This window comes from Manis javanica, chromosome 6, assembly GCF_040802235.1.
Source record: "Manis javanica isolate MJ-LG chromosome 6, MJ_LKY, whole genome shotgun sequence".
NCBI lineage: Eukaryota > Metazoa > Chordata > Mammalia > Pholidota > Manidae > Manis > Manis javanica.
Genome location: NC_133161.1, coordinates 3,454,559 through 3,473,921, shown reverse-complemented (window position 1 = coordinate 3,473,921; position 19,363 = coordinate 3,454,559). Strand labels below are relative to the sequence as shown.

At 43.6% G+C, this 19,363-nt stretch overlaps 1 protein-coding gene across 1 annotated transcript in view; it reads left to right on the top strand.

Moving 5' to 3' along the window:
- DPP6 (dipeptidyl peptidase like 6) overlaps nucleotides 1-19,363 on the top strand; it is an 863,884-nt gene that overhangs the window by 50,729 nt on the left and 793,792 nt on the right. The window lies entirely within an intron of this gene.

Genomic DNA, 19,363 nt, shown 5'->3' with positions numbered 1-19,363 from the left:
GGGGGGGGGGGGGCCGTCTCATTCCTGTTCTGGCAGAAGCAAGAAAGACCTCCCCCCAACCTCTCAGGTTCAGTTAAGCCCTCAGTCGCGAGATATTCTGGAAATACTACAATTTTACCCACACTATGTCAAAAAAATTCTACATTGAGTAAGTGCAAATGGTTACACAGAACATCACAGATGCATGCCTTTGTCCACAGTGGTGGCTCTACATAACTGTACTGTCCTGGAGTCTCTATGAAAAACACACAGTTCCACTGAACGCATGAACATGCTTCTTTGACTTTGCACAAGGGACACAATTTAAATAAGATGCCAGTTTGGATGAAGACCACCTGTAAAACATGGCATAATACTCCATCCTAGCTCGCCGCACCTGCTTGTTACAAACAGACAGGAGTGCAGTCATTTCAACAGCTGCTTTCCATGACTAACCACATGAAAGTATCAGAGAAAAAGGAACCACTGTCCAGCAATTGCCATCCAGGGAAGAGGGGATGTGCAGAAAGGGTCTTCATGGAACTTTGTCTAATGTTAAATCATAGAAATTAGAGAATTGAATTAACATTTGTTCAATCCTGTCCTAAAAATTCTTATTCTTCAAGAAGCCCTGTAATTTGGGTGTGGTATGCATTACTTTTCATATGAAATAGGACATTTCCTGAGGGTGGGATAAATTTTTTAAAATTTCTGCTCCAAATGCTTTAGCCCGTGCCTCAGACATAATAGGTAGGTAACACAGATTCATTAAAGCAAAGTCTGAACTCCTGTCTCTAGTGGAAGGAAGGGTCTTGAAATGAAGGACCAGCGCTGTGAATGAGGTCTCTGTGACAATGCAGTCCAGAGAGGGATCAAAAGCCTAGGGGGAGACCCGAGAACAGCCTCTGGACATTCAGCCTGCATTCCACCATCAGGGATTGTGATGGAGCTTGAATCTTCACGCCCAAACAACTCGTGGAGACAGCCCGTATTTCCGCCTCGGACTCAGTGTCATTGCAGGGGCCTGGGGTGGGGCTTGTATTGGCCTCTGGCAATAAGAGACCCTGCGCCTGTTCCTTCAGGGAGCGGGATGTCGGAACAGCTTTTCTCCTTGAGCCTGGCCTGTGAAAGCAGGGACAAAGGCAGTGCCCAAAAGGGACACTTGACCTTGTCCTGAACCACTGGGGAGAGGGTGCCCGGGAGCCACCCGCTGAAACTCTGCCTCCTGCAAGAGGGGCCGGAGAGCAGAGCCCCGACCCCAGCGCTTCTCAGGGGGCTGCAGTTTGAGCAGCGAAAAGGACAGAGGATCCCCTGCAGTAAAATGAAATAAAGTACCAGCCAAACTCATCAGATCCCTGAGAAATACCAGACTTTGTCTTAGTAAATATTATGTAATTATAGAGATTACTTAGTCTTGGTGCAGAATATTTTGGAGAAAAAATTTCCCAATTTTGAAACACTTGTTTAAAAATTGAAGTATAGCTGATATACATACTACCTTGGTTTCAGGGGTAACTTGTAGTGATTTGACAGTTACATACATTACGAAATGCTCACCACCATAAGTGTAGTAACCGTCTGTCATCATACAGAGATACCACAGTATTACGGGCTATATCCACTGTGCTATCCTGTTATCTCCATGACTAATTTTATGACTGGAAGCGTTATGCCCTCCCACCTTCTCCCCTCCCCTTTTTATCATATTGCTTATACATAAAATTTAAAAATTGCTTATGCATTATTTCAAAAGTCAGAATATCACTCAATTCCACTTAATTATAATCACTTAATTTTATCACTTAATTCCATGGTTAAACTCTAGAAAGTGTCACCATGAAAGCTTCAGTTCATGTGTGACAGTCCAAGTGGTCTGAATAACGGAGGTAGCTTCCTCAGGATTCACACCTGGTCTTGACTGCCCACTGTTTTTTCATCCCAAATCCAAATGCTAAATTCAGGCTGCTCAAACTCATTTTTCTTGTGCCGAATGAGGCATTGAATTAAAATTTCTAAATACAAATTAAAGAGTATCTCTGTATCACCAGAAAGATTTGTGTCTCGTTTAACAATATAATGGTTTGAGTCCAATGAGTTTGCAAAAACTACCCAAACCAAATTGGTTTTGCCCATATTTTAAAACCTTTTCACATTTCGCCTATATTTTCCACACAAGTGCATAAATCATAAAGCAACTAGAGTCAGCTGAAAAAAGAGATGTTCTAAGCATTTACTGAGAGTAAAAGATATTTGAGAAAGTAGGCTATGGACAATTGGGATGAGGCCGCGGTGAATAGGACAGCCAACGACCCAAGCCCATTCGACATGCTTCAAGCGAAGAGCTGACCAGCGACACAGAGAGTGGATTTTTTCCTTTCTCTGTAAAATATTTATCTCGCTAAAAAAACTTCCAAATGCCAAGTACTGTCACTCTGTTTTTAGTTGCGTACGCTCCTATATGATTCTCTAATATGTACCTTTGTTCTTCCCAGCTTCTCACTGACAGTCAAATGGAAATGAACAAATGGGTCCCAGGTGGAAGGGGGTTACCATGAAATGTAAATAGAGGGAAACAAGAGCTTATTGCATGGGCACGTGGCTCCTATAAATCAACATGAAATACACATGTTTATGTTTTCTGATCGATACTGCAAATTCGCCCTCCAGGAAGGTTATACAAGTTTACAGTCCAAGAAGCTGTAGCAGTATACAGAGGTGCTACTAAACTTGACCCATACCAAAACAAGTTAGTTTTGCTTTAAGAAATATCTCATTACTGGTTTAATTTGCATTGTTTTCATCATGTGTTGACTAGTCTATTTCTTTCTAATTTACTCTTCTTATACTTTGCCAGTAATTTTGACTTAGATGTTTGATCAATAAGTAATACATCAGTTCTTATAATTCAGTATTCATGTAGTTAATATTCTTGTTTAATATCTTGCCTTACAGTATTTCTCCCTTTTTAAAAATTTCTTGTATTTCGATCTTTACCTTCCTCTTGTGGCTTTTGCCTGTTGATTCATGTCTAGAACTGCCTCCGTATTCCGAAGTTCCATAACATTTTACTTTAATTTTCTTTTAGCCCTTTCCTGACTTAATCTTTCACACTTAAATCTTCAAAACTGTCTGGGTTTTACTTTATGGTAGTGAGGGATCCATAGAATTAACTTAAATTTTTCCAGAATGATTAGCCGGTTGTCACAAAACCTTTTGAACTAATGCTTTCTTCTCTGATTGTAACCCTCTTTAATCATAGGGTTAATTATTATTTACACTTGTGGCTGTGATTCAGAGACAGATTTTAATTCAGAAATAGACACAAATATTGAAAGAAATTTTAGGACACAGATATTCTTGTAATACACAAATCTCCTCTCTGATCCCTTGTCAGCACTTGATGTTGTCAGTTTTAAGGTTAGCCATTCTAATGGGTTTTGGTTTTTTTTTCCTAATGACTTGTAATGTTGAGAAACTTCTTTTTTTCCTTTGCTTCCTGGCTTCTCAAATTAATTCTTCTCTGAAGTATCTGTTCAAGTCCTTTTACCATTTTAATTGTGCTATTTATCTTTTTGTTATTGATTTGTAAGGATTCTTTATATATTCTGGATACATATTCTTTGTCAGATATATATGCAAATAGTCCCCCTGTCTGCCTTTCATTCCCTTTATGGTATCTTTTGATGAGCAAAAAGTGTTAACATGGATGAAGTCTGATTTATCTTTTTTTGTGTGTATGCTTCTTTAAGTGTCTTTTCTGAGTAATGTATTTAGACCTGTTTTATGGTTCAGCTTATGGTCTGATTCAGTAAAATTTTATGTGCCTCCTCCTCTCCTTTGGAACTCTAGCTGTAGATGCATTTTACCACATGATATTGTCCCAGAGTTCAACACGGCTGTTCTCTTAATCCGTTTTTCCTCTCTTCTGCAGATTGGACAGTACTGTTGATCTGTCTTCAAGTCCATAAACTATTTCTCAAGCTGTCTCCAATCTGGTGTCCAAAAATCCAGTGGTTCTTTAAAAAAAATTTTCAGATATTTTTCAGGTCTAGAATTTCCATTTGTTTTATTTTTTATTCTGTACATTTCTCCTCTGGATTACTCATCTCTTCACCCTTTTGAACCATTGTTCCCTTTAAGGACTTGACCATATGTATGATAGCTGTGTTTGATTCATTGTCTGCTAATTCTAAGATGTACATGATCTCAAGATCTGTTTCTATTGACTGCTGTTCTCTTGTTTATGCATAATATTTTACTACTTATTTGCATGTCTAGTAATCTCATATTGTTAGTAGACTTTGGGGGTGATGCATAATGAAAACTAGGGCTTCTGTTGTCCTCTGAAGATTATTGAATTTTGTGTTGCTGTATCAAGCAGTTACATCAAGGATGATCACCTTAAACTTACAGAGGTTTGCATGTGCACTTCATTAGGTCAGGCCTCTAGATGGGGACCCTTTGGGATTTCAGGAGAGTTTACCAAGCTTCTGATTTGGAAAGATTTAAAATCTAAATTCTGTTTGCCTTTGGTGGGCAACAACTGGAATCTAAGTTCAGTTTTTTTAGCCTTACAACTGCTGTTTTTTTAAAGGGCTACTGGGTGTCTTTCACATGCATATATAATTCAGAAGTCAGTTAGTATTTATGGGGATTCTATATGCAAGCTCTGAGATTTCCCTCCTCAGTTTTTAGTCACCTTGGCAGCCTCAGAATCTTTCCTTTAGCTGCAAAAGCCAATTAGCCTGGGGCTTTCTGCTTTCTCTCTGGCTACACTGCATACCATGTACTGGAGAGATCATTGGGGGAAATCTGTGTGAACTCGACCTAACCCAGTGAAGTTCTCACCTTTCAAGGGCTGGCTTATCCCTGCATTTAAGAACTCTCTAGAACCATCAAACGGTGTTACTTAAAAAAATTTTTCCCCAGAGCTTACAAGGTTAGTTTAAGTTACTTTACCATTTCTAGAATCAGAACTAGCCAAGTCAATGTTTCAGTTCATAAGCTGTTGACCTGTGCTGTTATATCCAACCTTAAGATGTAATTTTGGCCTCTTATATATATATATCTTATTAAGGTATCATTGATATACACTCTTATGAAGATTTCACAAGCAAAACAATGTGGTTATTACATTCACCCTTATTGATTCACCTCCCATACGCCATTGCAGTCACTGTCAATCAGTGTAGTAAGATGCCACAGAGTCCCTACTTGTCTTCTCTGTGCTACACTGTCTTCCCTGTGACGCCCACACACACCATGTGCACTAATCATGATACCCCTCAATCCCCTTCCCCCTCCCTCCCCACCCACCCTCCACCACCCCTTCCCCTTTGGTAACCACTAGTCCCTTCTTGGAGTCTGTGGGTCTGCTGCTGTGTTGTTCCTTCAGTTTTGCTTCGTTGTTACACTCCACAAATGAGGTAAATCATTTGGTACTAGTCTTTCTCCACCTTGGCCTCTTATATTTTTATTTCTATACATTCTATTTTCTGTGAACTGGCTTTTCAGTTTTGGTATCTCTTGTCATGCTTTCTATTGTTTTTTAAGCATATTAAACCTAGTCATTATATTTAATAATTCCATTCTCTTCCCTGTTTTGGGGTCTGCTGTAAAAGGTAAGAGTTATTTCTTTTGATTTTAATTATGGCTCATTTCTTTCTTCTCATTTGAGCTGGGGTGTTTTTATGGTAAGTTTTTCCTCCCTTTGAAACATGAAAGCACATTCCTACAGAGAAAAATTTGTTGTATTTTCTTCAAAATATGGGGGCATACCCAACACTGGACAGCCATAGCTGATGTTTGGCTTGATGTTTATGGGCCCCACGATTAATGTGAGTGGACGCGCTAAACCCAGAGGTGATTGGCGGTAGAGATACACGTGTTCTTTCTGACTGTCTGTGGAGTATTAGGGCGGAATCAGCCTGCTTTCCCAGTCCCCGGGTCCCCTCCTGCTGGGTCCGAGCTTAGCTCCAGCCTTCCTCCCAGCTGCCCGATTGCTTGGGACCCACATCCTTTCCCCATGTGCCATGGAAACCTAACTTCTCTCCCACTTTGCCTCCTATTGGGCCACATTTTTTTTTTTTTTTAAGAATAGTTTAACATTTCATCTGTTTTTTGGAGGGTAGGGGCAGTGCAGGGGAATTGCTTTAAGAGTCAGGTTTTCTCCGAAGATCTATTTAGCAATTTTGCTGGAAATGAAAATTTCTCTTTCAGCGTTTGTTTTATAAGCTTCAAGGCTGTTTTTAGGTATGTAAAGACTTCAGACCTTTTTTGTGTTCTTGCAGAGTTGTTCTCATGGCCCATGTGGAGCACCTTTCATGTGACTTTGTATCCCACTGTCTGCTGCTTACTTTCTGTCCTGTTGTCTCACATAAACATTGCTACGCCTGTCCTCTCTCTGTTAGCATTTGCTGGGTATTTTCTTGATAGACTTTTATTTCTCATCCCTCTTATAGCATTTTAGGTGGTGTTTACACTGAATGAAAAATCAAAGTTAACTTGTATTCTGCTTACAAGAACACCTCTGTTATTTAATACATAAATTTGGACCCATTGTAACCCATCGTATTGGGAGTACTGATATTTTTGGACACATTCCTTCTGCGTTATTTTGTGCTTTCTTCTCAGTGAGGCTATTGATGCCACAGGAAGATCGGTCTGCCACACACAGAAGGAGCCCCAGGCCTTTCAGCCCAGACACGTCTGGGGGATACGTGGAGGTGGAACTGCTTTCACGGAAAATACCAAGACACCATTAGATTCAAAATGTCTAACAATGTTGGACTTCCCGCCGCCTAATTCAGTGCCTCTATTTACTTTGCAAGCAAAGAAAATATTGGTGAAAATTATAATAATGCTCAAAATGAATTCCTTGTCTGTGATAAAGAAGACTTTAAAAGTGGAAATGATTTGTTTCCTTTTTAAACCACAGTTTCAGGCCACAAACTGGACTAACGCATTCATCTAAATTTTGAAATCATTTCCCTTTTCAAATGGGGTAAAGGAAATCTTTTGCAGTTATTTAGAAAATATTGCACATAATTCCAATTTTATTTAGTAGTGTCTGTCTGTGTGTGTGTGTAAAATTGCTGGCACTAGTTGCTGTAGTCAATATTTAAAGTGCTCAGCTCAACACAAAATCTGAAATTCTATCAGAAAGGATTACTTCTACCACTTGAAAAATGTCCTGTCTGCCCAGCCCTGCTTCCAAGTCGAGCCTTTGCAACAAAGCCGTGACTCTTCCCCTGGAAAATGTTTGGAGATATACTTTGAATGTTAATTCATGTGGGTGATGTTTTCTCATTTGATGCTGGCATCCACTGCTCATTCAGCAGAAGACATCGGTTCAACGAGAGAGAAGGCAAAGTAGGTATTTGTCTGGACTCACGCTGCTCAGCATGTGTGCACGTATCCTGAGCACTTCCTGCACAGGTGGGCTGCGGAGATGTCAGTACTGCCCAGATCGCCGGGTGCACCCCAGCTCAGACGCGCCTACTACCACAACCTCCCGGAGGCCAATACCACGCATTTGAAATCTGTGGTCATCTGGATGTGGTCAAGGTAGATTGTCCTTTGTATAAATGAAGAACCGGCTCATGAAGTAAATTAATTGTATGACAATATTATAATTGAGTTCCCGGATTCTCTCTAGCTGTTTAATTGTGATGATGTGAATTTTTTCAAGCACCATTTGCATACTGATAGGCTTGTTCCATGCCATTTGAGTTGGTCAGACGCGTACATCTTCTCAAGACAGCGTAGAAGACGCTCCTCCCGCCTGATGGGGTTTTGGCTTTTTGTCGTTTCTTCCTCCCAGTCATGCTCAAAAACAATGGGACAGTTTTCTGTGTCTTCAGTTGGAAGAGAGACCCAAGTGGGTCAGAGTGAACCGATTAGCTGTAGACATGAGGTCACTGTGTGTGTGGGGAGGACATGGCACAGGGGCCTGCAGCCAGGGGGAACACGGTTCGGGAAAGTTTGGGAAGACGTCTGGGACGTCGGTCCTGCTGCAGCGAGGCGGGAGGTTCTCAGTGTGAAGGCGAGACAGGTGCTGGGAGGGAGGCACCGCTTTCTTGGAGAAGGTCTGCACCTGCCCCCAGCCCGCCTCCTCCCGATGCTTCCTTTCACGTCCCCCAGCCCTGCCTCCCCCAGGTGACACAAGAGGCTCCCCTGATTGTGCCATGCGGGCGCGGCCGCTTCCCAGAACCATGTGCTTCCTCTGAGCGCCCTGTCCGCGGGCACATCTCCGGCTTGCTGCGTAGGGGGAAAGCCCACCCTCCCATTCACAGGAATTCTCCATATGCTGCTTTGTCGAGTTTGGTTTTTTTTTCCTTCAGCTTTAAACAGAGATATTTAATGAAGACGAGATTTTTATTTCCCCTTCTGTGTATAGGAGCCGCTGACTGTGAGTGGGGCAGAGTGGGGCTGCCACGGTGGAGTTAATGGACGCAGTATATAATTATCATTATCGGCGACAATTCAGGCAGCTTCAGACCACGCCGAGACAGTTTGTTGTGCTGTGTGGTGATGCAGTAAAGTGGTATTCATACCGCCATGGTGCTTGGCCATTCACAAGTTCATGACTGTAAAGGCCTCTGTGGAGGGCATGTGTCTTCAGGATTCCCCTCGAGGCTGGGCCTCTAAACTGGGAACGTGGCCCACAGAATGAGAATGAATCCACGGGACAGATCCGAGAGCACAGAGCCGCTCATGGATGAGCAAACCCTGTGGGGCCATCGGGGTGTTAGAACCTGGGTTTGGGGTCTGAGGCTGGCATGCGTGAGGGACTGAACACGAGGGGCAGAGCAGGGGAGGAGGTGGGGAAGGGGGCTCCCGGCTCATCCGATGGAGGCTTTGTTCTGCGCTGAGGGTCTGTCCCCTGGACGCTCCTTGTGGAATCCCCGCCCCCAGTGTGGTGGTGTCAGGAGGAGGGGCCTGTGGAAGGACAGTGGGATTGGATGAGGCCTTGAGGGTGGGGCCTCAGGAACAGCTTGGTGCCCTTATAAGTCACGGAGAGCCTGCTCTCTCTGCTCCCCACCCGTGGGGACACCATGAGGTCGAGAGGCCTGCAGCCTGGGGGAGGGCCCTCACTGGACAGGGTGTCCTTCAGCGTCTTGGTGTTGGACATTCTGGCCTCCAGGACTGTGAGGAATACATTTCTATTGTCCGTAAGCCACCCAGTCTGTTGTGTTTTGTTCAAGCAGCTGGAAGGGACTAGAAGAGACTTGACCTGTTTGTCCCACTCAGACTCAGCCTGGGCTTGGGGCTGGAGCCAGCCAAGGAGCAGGAGGCTAACCCCACGGGACCCCACGAAGGCCGGGTGTCAGGTGCAATGACAGGGCCAAGAGCCACCCACGAGAGATGCGCGTCACACCAAGCTGTGCAGGAAAACCTGAGTGAGGCATGACAGCTGAGAGCAGCAGCAGAGCTGGACGGGACAGAAGCTCCACGACAACCATGCCACAGAGCCGCTCTGGCCGCACCACGGGCCCAGGACGTGGCCGTCAGCACTGCTCACCAGCCACAGCCTGGGAAGGTGATGGCACCTGCTGAGCCAGCAAGTGTGCAGAGGACTCAGGGCACGTCTGTCCCCTAGGTGGCACTCCATGAAGGCTGCTCTTACTACTGCCATTTTCCTTATACTGATCATTATTGTTACCGCAGGACCACCGAGAGTGCGCCATCCATTCCAGCGTGTTCAGATTTGTATGTGGACCACGATTTCAGTCCACAGGAATGGCTTGCAAAGAACTGCATTTCTAGTCCTTTGGTGCATGGAGGCATCTCTGCCATTTGGGGGCTTTGGGGCTGTACCGACACCCCTCTTTCCCCCCTGGTGCCTCTTCACACTTCCCCACCCTCCCAGGCCCTGACCCAGGAGGTTGTTTGAGGGGTGGCATGCCCTGTGGCTGCTGGCTGGGCTGGGCCAGGGGAAGTGCTGGTAGCAGGTGGGGGGCAGAGAGGAATGGGCTCAGAGCCCCCTCTCCCCACCAACTCCCTCACCTGGAGACCCTCACTCTGTCAGGCAGTCTGGCCACTCAGCTCCCCTTCAGGGTCCTGCCCTTGCTCCCCTCCCGCGGCCCCTTCAAGCCTCGGGCAGGGAGTGGCTCCCAGTTAGTAGCCCCAGGCACTGTGCTGTCCTAGGCTGGGTTCCCCAAATGTTGCCCACACCTCTAAAAATGTCTCTTCATTACACTTCCCTCCATTTCCGGGTGTGAGTGTGCCCTCTCCTTCCCGCCCTGGGCCCTTCTGTAGCCCTTTAAATCACGCCCTCATCACTGTTTCATTGGCTTCTAAGCTAACCAGGAAATAAGCTACCGCACTTCCTTCTTCTCTCACCACTGGAACAGCTGACATTGTAATCTACGGCAAACAGACACTCGAAGGCATGCCTGAGATGCAGACAAAGAGGGCAGAGAGAAGTCAATGCTCTGGGCCTACATATCCCTGTTTTAATTAGGTAGAATATGTTAATTTTTAAAAGCATTACCGAGATGCTTAGTAAAGCAGCAGGTGTTACAAAATTGCATTTTTATTATCTTTCCCCATATCAGATATGGAAATCATGATCTCTCCAGCTATTTTAGCACTTGCTAAATGTTCCTAGTCAGTTATCACAGGTAATGCTTCTTTTTAAATCATATGTAGACAATTAGAAACTTTCAGGTTAATTAAGTTTCTGTTTTAGAAGAAATACTTTATATAAAGTTAAGGCAGTGGGATTATGATTAATAATAATAGTTATCACAAACCATGAACATATTTATATGTATACAAATGGCACTCCTGCCACAAAAATACTGAAAATTATAGTTAACACAATTTGCAGTCTCAAAATTAAAACCTGTATTGCTATACTTTCTAAGTAGGATGTATCTGACCAATGACTTAATATAAATAAATGGCAATTGATTACCCATACATACCATTATTCTCTAATGTATCTAGCATATCCAAGAGATACAAATCATTCCAAAAAATTGCACTTCAAATAAGATAAGGAAGTTTTATTGAAGGGCAAATAGCAGTTGGGAAACTAAGAAGCCAGGAGTTGGGTTTACCTTCTACACTGGGCTTGGCATCCTGCAGAACGGAGAGAAATGCAATGCGCTGCAGCACAGACATTACGCATATGGTGAAACCACGCCACCTTGTCCGGGAAAGCAAATCTCTTTCTGGTCCTGGGACAAAAATAAGTTTACTAACTGAAAGGGACACTGTGACAATGTGTATTTTCCAGTTTTTTCCTTGTAATTGATTTCTAGTTCCATGCCACTGTGGTCAGAAAAGATGCTTGATATGATTTCAATGTTCTTAAATTTGTAAAGACTTATTTCATGGCCTAACATACAAAGTATCCTGGAGAATGTTCCGTGAGGCATGACTGATTATGAATTCAGTCTCCATCCCCTCACCCATCCCCAGAGGATGAGGGTCGAGCTGAAGGTTCTGACCATGGCTTGGTGTTTCCGGTGACCAGTCCCCATCCTGAAGACACCCACAAACCCTCTAAGAATCACCTCACAAGAGAAGAAGATGCTCCTGTTGCCCAGGAGGTCCCCAGGTATTCAGGAGCTCTGTGTCAGAAACTGCAGTCAAAGAATAACTATTGGAATGAAAGATGCTCCTAGCACCCCTATCACTCAGGAAATTACAGGGGTTTTAGGAGCTCTGTGTCAGGAATTGGGAGCAGAGACCAAATATCTATTTCTTATTAAGTCAATGCCCCGTAATGGTACAACCAGCTAAAATGCTCTGATGACAGCTTAATCACAGCTGTCAATTCATCCATCTTCCCCAATTTTTGTTATGATACCAGAGAAGATAGCTCTCTCAGGAAAATAACAAACACAGTAAGCAGATGCTGGAAATTTACAGGTAAAAAGATGAGCACAAGAAACACCTTATTTGCTTCCATGCATGACCTTACGCATCTCTATACCTGCAGAACCTGTCACCGTGCCTAAGCCCTCATACCTAAGCAACATGTCACTCAACTGGAACTTGAGAAATAAAGGGAGGAGAAAGGCAAGAAGAGACAGAAAAATTATTTAAAAATAGGACAGCACTATAATAGGAGTCATTGGAAAAGAGGAAATAAAATTGAAAAATACAAAACAAGAAAGAGAAAGAGCACTTGCAATTTTCATAACTCCCACTGCCCCCAAAGCTCCGAGATACAAATGGCTGTGATCACTTGACCACTGGCATCAAAGTCAGATCAGGGTCCAGTCCATCACCTCAACTGCACCTTTCAAATGATGCATCTTTCATGTTTAACAACAGCGATCACCATGTTCATTGACTGTCGCCTTTTCGTCATTCCGAGTGGTCTGGCCACCTTGCAAAACAGACCCAGCTAATTCTCAACTTAATTTCTGGGGTTTTGTCTTATTTGGTGGCCTCAATACAGTTTTTATATTTTAGGTTTCTCCAAATATCTCAAGTCAAAAGTCAGGCTTCATGCATTAAAAATATTTGAAATATATTTATAAAAATTACATTATTAAATACATTTATAGCTAAACAACAAATGAATAACTTATTACTTAAAAAACGTATCAAGGGTCAGTTTTCTTAATGCAAAAAAAATCATGCAAATTAATATGAGAAAAAAATCAATGGATCAACAGGGGAAAAATAGGCAAATCTTATGAGCAGGCAATTTACAAGAAAAAAGACATAATGGGTTTACCTTAAACATTAGTTAAATCAGATTTTACTCTATATGTTTATTTCTACTTAAAATATATAAATGTACATTTGTTAGCCAATCTTTTGACATAATTGGCATTTCATACTTTATTATATAGCCATACCTATAATGCATTGCCTTTTACCTACAATTTTAGATTCTGAAAAATGCAGAATCCTTCTGGGTTTTCCTTTTTTTCCCTCATCTTTTAAGAAATAGTTTCATTTAGATATAATTTTCATATGAGAAAGTTCTCCCATTTCAAATGTACAACTCAGTGTTTTTTACTGTGTTTTTTTGAGTTTTACCCCCAACTGAATCTAACTTTAGAGCATTTCATCACTGCAAAGGGCACTCATGCTCATTTGTACTCACTCCCAATCCACACTCTCTGCAAAGCCAAGGCCGTCTCCACCCCAGCCACTCCCTCCTACCCAGTCCCTGGAACTCCCTGCTCTCTGTCACCACGGATTGTCTGTAGAGACATTTCACATTAATGGAAGTGTATAGTGATGTATTCTTCTGTGACTGGCTTCTTTCACTCAGCATCAAATGTTCACAGGATTCCTCCGGGCTGTAACATGAATCAGTGCTTCATTCCCTTTTATGGCTGAATAATAGTCCATTGAATGGATTCATGCCATCTTGTTTATCCATTCATCAGTGGCTGGGCATTTGGGTCATTCTCTTTACCTATTGTAAATAGTGACACTACGAACATTTGTGGGCAAAGTTTTGGTGGGCACGTGTTTTCACTTCTCTTGAGGACATACCCAGGATTGGAATTGCTGGGCCAAGCCAGAACTCTCTTTCTGACATTTTGAGGAACTGCCAGACTGTTTTCCACAAGAGCTGCACTATTTTAGATTCCCACCAGGCACGTACAAGGGTTCGCGTATCTCCACATCCTTACCAACACTTGTTATTATCTGACATTTTCATTATAGCAATTTTAGTGGCTTTGAAATGGCAACACATGGCTTTCAGCTAATATTATAGTAAGGAAAGAGTCAAACTTTTATCTTTAAAAACACATGCATGTGGCATTTATAGAAGGGCAGAAATAATGTGTGTTGTGTGTATGCTTCAGGTATAGACCTGCAATGGAGCTTGCAACTCCAAAACACGAAGGACTGACTTTTCTTGATGACTGTGACGGTTGCCAGGTTAATTGACGATTTGGGTTTTTATTCCTTTCTGCACATACGGAACCTCAGGCTTAGTGAAGAGAACCCTGCGGAAGTCAGGTCTGTGCGTTCCCAGCCCTGTGCCTAAACTGGCTTTGTCATCGTGGAAGCTGATTAAATCCCTGTCTTTGCCTGAATACATTTTCTATGTCCATTACTTTCAGTCTGTAAGTGTTGGACCATTTCTCTTTTATATGAGATTCCACTGGAACCTAAATATATATTCTTTTCTACTGGTTCTGTTAAACAGATGCTATGTAGAAGAATTCCACATTGCCTAAAGATAATAGGATTCTTGTACATTTAACTGCTTATATATTCCAATAATTTGCTTATTTATAAAGCTTCTTTCTACAGGTATTCTTAGTGTATAAAAGAGCTACCAATAGTTTAGTACTTTGTACACTTCCTAACAAGGTATATAATACCAAGAAAATACTGCACGAATCAAGCGATCTTATTAGGGTAAGGAGGCTGTCACAGAAATAGCTATGGTTTTAGTCTAGAATGTTGAAGAAGTGTAGCCTGACTAGGGGTGTGAAATCCTCCATCTTTTGTCCTTCCAGCTGTAAACTGTGTATGTAGTAGAACACATTTATTCATGTTAAGAGACAAGGGTAAGGGATAGACCCCGATCCATACGTTTTTTTGGTCCATAGAAATCTATTACCGAGTTGGAAGACCACTACAGCCAATCTAATATAAAGGACTGGGTCAGAATGATCACCTTTGTGAAAAGTTTGTGACTTCAGTGGATCAAGGAAATAACCGTGTTAAATTGAGTGAGGCCAGGATGGAGATTAACAAGTAATTTCCTTGTTCTACTCTGAAACATTGTGAAGATAAATGTCTTCTAATTAAATTCGGAGGGTTGTTTATGTACACACTTGGGATCTCTCTGGTATCTTTTTCATCAATAGAGCAAAGTAACTAGATTTAAAAAAAGAGATTTATTTAAGTAAATTGTAAGTGGCCTGTGCTGAGAGTGCAGAGGGAAAGACAGAGGGGGTGGCACAAATGCTCGTGTGTTCATTGTTTCACTTGCTCCAGAAGCACATAGCGAACACCTGCCCCTTACCAGCCGCGGTTTGAGGGCATGAGGACATGCAGAAAAGCCTGGCAGCCTATGCCTGAATGTGGTACGGGCAGGCGGACGTGGAAATGAGTGTGTGTGGTAAGTTACTGTAAGTGCTATTCTAGCTGTAAGACAGATAAGTGTTTAAGTGGCCAACCGAGCACCAACATTATCGCTGAGCTGATATTAAATTTCCTTTCTATGCCTGGCTGTGAAGGAACCGGTGGGGAATGTGTCAAATTCAAGCTGAGGTGACACTGGACTTACTAGTTTTATGTGGATGATCCATAAGTGACACTTCTGTCATCCAGACCACCTGCCACCGTGTCCATATCCTTTTGTTCCCAGTCGGACCATGCGGGGAGATTCTGAAGTGCCTTTGGTGGCTCCGTCAGAGGGCAATAAGTTCATTCTTCAAACATGGCTCTGGCTGTGTCATGCTCTGCATGGTGGCCATGTCCTGGGTATTCCACTTTCCGTAAGAAATGGCCCACAGGGCTTTCTCCACCGGTCTCCATGTGTCTTTCTACCCTCCTTCCATCACTCACTGCTGCTTCTACCGGGACAACTCAGGAGATTCCTCTGCTGGTCCCCCCTTTCCCTGGCCCGTGTCCCTAGTGTCTACATTTATATTGTTCCTATCAGATGAACTTCAGCTGTCACCTCATGTTAGCTTCCTCTGCTATTTGCCCCAATGCCCCAAGCCCTGTCATTTGTATTCTTGTATTGTATTTGTGTTCTTCACATCGTTGCTGCCAGTATTGTTCATTTTGATGTCTCCCACCATGAAATCCTTGAGGACAAAGACTCCCTATAATGAAGTCATTGTGCTTGGCACATCATTAGCCCTGCTACATATTTTCAGTTAATTTGTTCAATTCCTAAATGTTTTCTCTCTAACCCATTGTTATCATACTGTGCATTTTGTAAAATAAATACTGAAAGATCTAACTTTTTTCCAGATGTGATCTTGAAAAGCTAAGGGTAAATCGAATTATATAGAACAATGATGTTTGCAATGCAATTAGAAAGCTCACATGTAAAAGAAAACAAGTAATGAATGAATCTGCAAGTAAAAGAAAAGTTCATGTAAGAAAAATCACTCTTTTCCTATGCACTGTGCTGGTTAATTTTATGAATCAACTTGACTGAGCAATGAGGGACCTGGATTTTTGGTCAAACAGTAGTCTGGATGTTTCTGGATGAGATAAATTTTTGAATCAGTAGACAGAGCAAAGCAGATTGCCCCCCTTTGTGTGGGTGGGCCTTATCTAATCCGCTAAAGACCAGATTAGAACGTTAAGGCTAATCAAGGAAGAACTCCTTCAACCTGACTGCTTTGAGCTGGGACATCAGTTTTTTCCTGCCTTTGGACTCAAATTGAGTTGACTTGAAACATGAGCTGTCCTTGGGTCTTTAGTCTGTGGACTTTGTCGCTGGGACTTACATCACTGGTGTTCCTGGTCTCCAGTGTGCTGTGTTCGGATCTTGGGACTTTTCCATCTCCGAATTCATGTGATCCAGTTCCTCATAAGAATTTGTTTATACCCCTCCCACCCCCACTGGTTCTGCTTTCCTGGAGACCCTTGACTAATAGAGCCGCCTTAACTTTCACGTTTATAAATTGGGAACTTTCCATGTTGAGAGTCCTTACAGTGGAATTCACCTGGGTAAGGTGTCTTGCAATGGGTTTCAGCCCTGGGCAAGTTCGCTAGGGATTCAGTGTGACCAAAGAAATTGACAGCAAAACATTCCTGGGGTTAAAGGGTTATACCCAACTTTATTCTCACAGTGGCAGGTCAGTCACTACTAATCCCATTCACTCAGAGAGAGTCTGCAGGCAGCAAGCCGGTCTCTGCCTCTGGGCCCCTCTGTCAGCACAGCCATCCTCTGGGCCTCTTTGCACAGCCATCCCACACAGCTGTCTTCTGGGCCTCTGTCCTCAGCGCTGCCACCATTCCAGCCTCTGCTCTGCTCTCCTGCAGCCTTGCGGCCCTGCCACCATGTGGCGTCCAGAGCACTGGGTGGAGCTCTTTATATAGAGTTAACAGCCCTGTATTGCCCACGGGTGTGCAGTGAGCTAGTCAACCAGGGCCAGGTGAGAATCCTGGCCACAGGAACTCACATTTTATCCACAGTAAGGTCAAACTTGTAGAAGTAAGTAACAAGCACACTGATCGAGTGACATGACAAATCTGTTATTCTGTTGTAAATACTGCCTGATGTCAAATGTGAAACTGAACATTTTGCCAAAAGTCTCAACTTAAATCAAAGCTACTTTAAATCCAAGCAGTTGCTAATGCCAACAACACATAAATTAAGGATGGAACAGAAGGCTGGAAAAGCCAATGGCTGCCTTAGAGCAGGTTTGGAGATGGCCTGCCAAAGTTTGATCGATGTCCATGAAACACCACTAAGTCAAGGTAAACGGGACTCAAGTGTTGTGCAGTGTGGCAGCTCCCATCTGCTCAAGCCGATCAGAAATACTGTGGTGAAATCACGAGCTGAACATGCTTTCCTAGTAGATCAGAAAGGAAACAGGAGACAACTGCAAACTCGAGAGAAATGAGCCGCCCTGTGTTGATGACATAGCCGCATATTTGCATCCCTATTAACAAATGCATCCCAGCTCATAAATGCAGCAATACAGCAATAAACGTTTTGAGGTTGGGGTGGAGAGAGAGGTTCTCTTGGTCATATGACCTTCAAATATTTCCTAATGTAAACTTCTCATAAAACTTAGTATCTGAAATTAATATGGCAATTGAGAATCCCATTTTAAGCCATGTTTTCCCCTATACTCTTGGCTTCTTTCTTCCTTCCGGATCCGCCTGCAGCCTCATTCCTTTTCTCCCCCTGCATCCCTTAAGTCACTGGCTAGAAGCAGATGAATTGGAAAGAGCGAAGAGTCCCTTGAACATTCAGAGTTGCTTTGCCCTTTGGTTCCATGCAATGTTCCCTCTTTATGCCTGTTTTCAGCCTGCCCGTTTCCGTGGACCTTTCTGTCAGAGGCCAGCAGGAATAGGAGAGCCCTGTCTTCCCGGGCAGGTAGTTGTTTGTGGCTGAAAGCTGTTTAGTGAGTGTTGGGGAAAATGTTCCCCCTACTAATAGATTTATTTATTTATTAACTCAGAGTTTAATCCAAATTATTCCACTTTACATTTCCAGAGATAAAAATGTCAGGTTAAAAATATTTTTGTCCCGTTGTCTTGATTTTCCCTCCCTGCTCCATCATCTGCTGATGGGCTAGGAAAAGGTAGATGGGGGGGGAGTAGCTCCAACTGGCCCATCCTTGGTGGGAAGGAGAGGGAAGATGATTCCAAATGAATAATGCCACTTCAAATAAAGAAGGGAAAGAACATTTTAATGCTGTTTAAAGACAGAATTTAGATTGGTGGTATTGTTTGTCCACATTGGACTGGGCTTAGTATAAAGTTAAATAGCACAAGGATCTGCACCCGTGTGCATTCCTAGGGAAAAGTTGTCCTTATAGATCCTAACGGGTGGGCTCTGCCCACCACTTTCCAGACAAACCCTAATCCAGGGTCCTTTCAAAGCTACTTTTCAAACATCCAGCTTTGGTTAACCTGTTCCTTCTGCCTACCTCTTAATCAAATCATTACTTACAAGTAGTTTTCACCTGTAACCCAACTGCTTCTGTGTGCTTATATATACATGTAACATGAGTATATCATATCTACTTACATACATATATATATACATGCGTTCAGGGTAATTTGCATATAAGTACTGTTGCAATTCTCAAAATTCTCTGCTTCAGCGTGGCTTCGAAACTGACATGTTATTTTTTTTACACGTGATTTTTTGTGAATGTAAAAAAAATGGAAAGGCCTTTCAAACTCCTCCCAGTCTCTTGCTTCCGCCGCTGCCCACAGGCGAGGGCGCGCGCCCGCACACACAGACACCCACGTGAGTTCAAGCCTGATGCGCCCATGTCCGTGCGTGAAGCAGCCCCAAATCCCGTTCGTGGAGGAGGCTGGTCCCTGTGGGGAGAAAGCCGTGGCGTGGGGAGAGAGGCTCTGTCTGCTCTGCCCGGCGGCCTAGGTTGGTCAGCACTTGAATTTGACCACCCTCCGCGCGCGCACCGTTGGGAGCGCGCACCCGTGTGTGGTCCAGGGAGCGGACCCGCCGTGGTGAATGGTTAATCCGAGGACACCCTGGGTGGCGATCGGGGAACCCACGGCGCGATCACCGGGCAACTCGTCGTTTGGGGGTGGAAGCTGGGTTCGGGAATAGGAGGAGCTGGGCTGGGGACCTGCGAAAGCCCCGGCGGCCCCGGGTGCAGGCCGACCCGGAGGCGCCAGGCTGGGCAGCAGGAAGCCCAGATGGTCAGGTCCGAGGAAACAAAGACGCCCGGGGGGCCGCGGCTGGGGCCGAAGCCGGGAGGGCAGCGCAGCCTGT